At 54.0% G+C, this 4,974-nt stretch overlaps 2 pseudogenes; one reads left to right on the top strand and one right to left on the bottom strand.

Annotated features, from left to right (window-relative positions):
• Positions 1 to 973: 973 nt before the first annotated feature.
• On the bottom strand, positions 974 to 2,428 carry LOC114637484 (annotated as a pseudogene).
• Positions 2,427 to 3,136, top strand: LOC114637483 (annotated as a pseudogene).
• Positions 3,137 to 4,974: the final 1,838 nt, after the last annotated feature.

Genomic DNA, 4,974 nt, shown 5'->3' with positions numbered 1-4,974 from the left:
TTGCTCTCCTGGTGTCCTTTCTCCCCTCTGGCTCTTACAATCTTTCCACCTCCTTTTCCATGGGGTTCCCTGTGCTGGCTCTGAGGGTAGGGATTTGATGGAGACTCCCAGTTAGAGCTGTGAGTTCCAAGGCCTCTCTGCATATTCTGACTCATGTTCTTAGTGGAGACATTTACTGCACAGCCCATGCAGAGCTTTCCTGCAGGTCAGTTCTGAGGCAGCCATGTCAGGAAAGGATGATGCACACGCCCTCTGGTGGCTGCTATGACTCAGTGCTGGATGCTGTTCTCTTCATTGCAGCATGTGTGCTCCTACCCCAATATTCCCAAAGGGGAGGAACCCTCTGCAGGGAAGTTTGTGTGCTAAGAGGGAAGGGGAGAAAGATAACCCCACACAGAGGGTACTATCCCCACACTTGCTTCCCTCCCAGCCCCTAGTCCTGGCATTTCCTGGCTTGTAGAGCCCCCTGTCTTGTCACCCGGATCCCCAGTTGCTCCTCTGGTTTCCCTTTTTGGCCCCCCATCCCACCCAACTGGTCTTTGTTCCCTGAACCCTCATTGGTCTGATTTCTGCCCTTCCCATACGCATCTAACGCCTTCCCCAGCCCCCAGTATCCTGTGTGCAAGATACCATGTCACCTCATTTTTTCCTGCTCAAGACTTGCACCTTCACCACCCCTCCCACCATTCCTTTGGCTCAGCACCTCCCCAGTACCTCTTGACCCACTCCCCTAGGGGATGGACAATGAAGCAGGTGAAAGGGAGAGATGAGAAGTGAAGACCCCCAGAGATATCAGTGCAGGTGGGAGAGAGGGAAGGCTGGCTCAAGTCCCTGGGCAGGAATCCCAAGTCATTAAACTGACAAGTGCCAAGTCATGAAGAAAATAACCAGGCCTCCCAACAGGGGGCGAAATGAAGGCAAGAGGTCCAGGTTCTCTTGTTGAGTCCTGGGGGAAGGAGGCATAAGCACCCAACTAGCTGTCCTTGAGAAGCAGTTTCTCTTCCGGGCGGCGAAAGGGGCCAGGGGGCCTGGCAGCCACCAACTGGGCACAAGCGTCAGGCAAGAGCTGGCAGCAGGAGTGTAGGTCCAGGCGGGGAAGACGTGGACATCACTGGAACAGTGGAAGGCAGTGGTCCGTGAGGTGGTGGCACCCAGAGAGATTGAGGTGCACCAGTTTCTCAGAGGGGGAAAGTAGGAGCCGTGAGGAGGTGGACACTGGGGTCCCCAATGTGGGCGCAGTGACTCAGGTCTAGGGCACTGAGCTGGGGAGCATGGTGCAATAGGAGCCTCAGGGAGGCATCAGTGAGCTCCGGGCCTGCTAGGCGAAGTTCGCCCACCCCCTGCAGTCGACCTCTACTCTCTGCCCTGGCTTGGTGTCTGGTGGAGGCAGCAGCAGCTCCTGAAGCTGGGAGTCTTTAACATCTTCAATCCAGCGGAGGTCCAAGAGCCGCAGTGCCTGCAATGGGGCGGAGCCCAGGGCAGAGATGGAGAGCCAGGAGCACCCAGAAAGCACCAACTCCTGCAGGCCTTGCAGTCTGTTCAGGAGCCACATGAGCTGCTTTTTGGAGACACCTGTCCAGCTGAGGTCCAGAGCACGGGGCTGGCGGCGAACCACCCCACTAAGCATGGGTGGAGTCAGTGACTTCCTCCTGCTCAGGTCCATTCTAGGTCACAGATGCTCGTGGTAGCACCAGCAGCTCCAAGTCCTGCAGACTCTCATGCAGACACACAGCTCCTGGGGTCCAAGGTGCTGGCAGACAGGAAGCCCGGCAGCCCGAGGCAGAGGGTGGTCAGATCCGGCAGCCAAAGGCAGAGAGTATCAGGCTCAGGGCTTCGAGGGGGAGGTCGTACTACATGCCACTCCCACTGTGGAGGCCTTAGTTGTGGGGCACGGCCCAGGGGCCAGCTGAGCAGTGGACCCCACTGCCAGGGCGTATAGCCCGCCCCCCTTCAGTGGGAAGTTCTTACATAAAGTGTTTATTTACTCCTTTCCCAAGGATCTCCTCTCCTCATAATAAAAACTTACCACTAATGATAAGGCTCCCCAGAGGAAAGAATGCCACTGGTAGCAAACAGGCAAGCACTTTAGGGAGACTAGAATGTGAGACTGGGGGGCGGGAGCGCGAGGGGAGGAGAGGGCCGCGGCGGGTGGAGGAAGCGGCCTCACGCTGAGGAGGGAGCGATTGAACTTCAAACACAAACAGCCGCACGAGCGCTCCCAGAGCTCAGCGTTGCCCACCGCGCCTGCCCCGTCTGAGTGGCGTGCGGGCGCAGACGCCATGGCTGCTACAGAGCTAGCGTCGGGGGCCAGCAGCGAGGCGGGGGCTGTGCGACAGCTGGAGCGCATTGGGCGCATGCTACAGCCGCACGCGCAAACCTGGGCTCGCACTTCCCGGCGCGGAGCCCGGGGCGCCCGCGGCCCTGCCATGTCGTGATCCAACCGGCAGAAAGACTACAAGTGTGGGGACCTGGTGTTCGAGAAGATGAAGGGATACCCACATTGGTCGGCCTGGACTGATGAGATGCCTGAGGCTGCAGTGAAGTCAACAGCCAACAAATACCAAGTCTTTTTTGGGGGGGGGATCCACGAGAAGGAATTCCTGGGCCCCAAAGACCTCTTCCCTTAAGAGAAGTTTGGCAAGGAGAAGTTTGGCAAGCCCAACAAGAGGAAAGGGTTCAGTGAGGGGCTGTAGGAGATGGAGAACAAGCCTACAGTCAGGGCCACTGGTTACCAGCCCTCCCCACTCCTGCACAGAGCCCTGCCTGCCAGGCCAGTGGGTTAACCCCAGGGCTAATCCAACAGAGTCCTCCCAGCCGGAAGTGGAGCCTGAAGCCAGTGAGGGTGATGGTGACAAGAAGGGCAATGAAGAGGGCAGCAGCGACCGAGGAAGGGAAACTGGTCATCGATGAGCCAGCCAAGCAGAAGAATGAGAAGGGCACGCTGAAGAGGAGAGCAGGGAACATGCTGGAGGACTCCCCTAAATGTCCCAAGGAGTCAGGAGACCATGAAGAGGAGGACAAGGAGATAGCTGCCTTAGAGGATGAGAGGCCGCTCCCTGTAGAGATGGAGAAGAACAGCGCCCCTTCTGAGCCAGACTCTGGCCAGGGACCTCCTCCAGAGGAAGAAGAGGGGGAGGAAGAGGCTGAAGTCCAGGACATCAGAGATCATGGAGCCTGTAGCCACCAATGTTTCAAGAGGAGCCCCTGCCCCTTTCCTGCTGCTGTCTGGGTGCTAGTGGAGAAACTGGCCATGGTCTGCAAACTGGGAGCCCTTTTTCCTCCCAACTCACCCTATTCCTTCACTCACTGTCTCCTCTTTAAGCCCACTCCTGGAGATTGTCTTGGCCTCCACCTCCAGCTCCCTTCCCATATACACCCTGTGACCTGAGTCAGGGCCTTGTGCCCCAGGATGAGATGAGGTCTTTGTATCTCCTTAATTTGTTTCCTAGGGCTTCCACCTCTTGATGCCTCTGCCCTGCTGCAGGCCTTCTAGACTTTTGGGGTGGGCTGGGGCAGCAGTGGAGGTGAAGAAATATAAGTGTGGGTTCATGCGTGGCATCGGCTACCTGAGCTCCTGTCTCCAGCCCCCACCTATGTTCGCATCTGCCTACATTCAAGAAACAGGACACTGTGGAGAGGGGCTCCCATCCATGCATAAGTCCTTGCTGATTTTGGGGAACACTTTTCCCTGACCCCAGGGATCAAGGAATTGTACTTTAACATCTAGACTTTGGATTTTCCGAGGCCTAGGACCTAGAGAGAGCTGAGAGCTGAAGGATCAACTGATTTGTATTGAGGAAATGTCTCTTTAGATCTCAGGGCAGAGGTGATTGCCTGGGGAGACACGCTGCCTTCCTCCCACTTTCCAATGTTCAAGGCCAGCCTGCAGTCAGATATTTCACCCAGACAAAGGAAACGACACATTTTTTTTTTAGGAAATATTTTTAATAAAAGAAAATTACCAAATAAAAAAAAACCCACACAAAAAGTAAAAAAAAAAATGTTAACCCGCCTCTTTGTGTGCTCCCCTTTCAGCTCCCCACTACTGACCCATTTTTGAGGTGCACCAGGAGGTTCACCTTCTGATGGCTTTCTCTTTGTAGCTGGAGTTTCCACACATCCAGTTTGTAGCCCACTGAGAAGAGATGGAAAGGGTCCTCCAGCCTCTTCTTGTGGTTTCTTATACCCCTTCTATTGTCTTTTACTCCTATTCCTCCTCTGGGCTCTGAAGAAAAATTGCTGACTGTAGCTTTGGAAGTGTATCTCTGAGAACGATAGACAATTTTGATCTAGGAAAATAAAGCCGTTGATCACTATCCTGGAAAAAAAAAAGAATGTTAAACTGCAATCCTTCTAGGCTGTTTGCCTCCTTGACAGATGTCAGTGATTTGGGGTCTCAGGAACCTCTCTTGTCTTTGGGCTGTTTTTGTTAGATGATTTTTAATTGCAAGATAATTGCTTTGATTTGGATAACCCATGTCCAGTCCATATGTTGAAGGCTTGGCCCCTATATAATGGTATTGCTGGCCAGTAGGGCCTTGTGGAGGTAGGTCTGGTGACTGGGGGCATGTTCTTGAAGGGGATGCTGGGACTCCGGTCCCTTCCTGTTTCCTTTTTGCTTCCAAGTACTTGACTGTAGTAAATGCTCCTGCCTTCCAGGCAACAGGGCTAAGCAACCATGCTTCATACCTTTGAAACTGTGAGCTAAACCAAACTTGATCTCTCCATATTTCCTGTGGTAATTGAAAGCTGAGCAATGCAGAAATTCTCAGCAGAGCCCCTTGCCCCTGCCTGCCTGCCAGTGGAGAGGGAGCACCATTCAAAGAACTGTGCATCGGCCTTGTGTGTTAATCCTGAACCCACTTCAAGATGTGGGCTAACATGAGCAAGAGCTGCTACCGTGCATAAGAATCAGACTTTTGTAGAAGATTAAATGATCAGAGTTTGGAAAGAATTTGTCACCCTGTGTGATCT

Source organism: Grammomys surdaster, unplaced genomic scaffold, assembly GCF_004785775.1.
Source record: "Grammomys surdaster isolate TR1022 unplaced genomic scaffold, NIH_TR_1.0 125315, whole genome shotgun sequence".
In the NCBI taxonomy this organism is placed as follows: Eukaryota; Metazoa; Chordata; class Mammalia; order Rodentia; family Muridae; genus Grammomys; species Grammomys surdaster.
The sequence above is the reverse complement of the archived record's forward strand: the minus strand, read 5'-3'. Positions and strand labels throughout refer to the sequence as shown.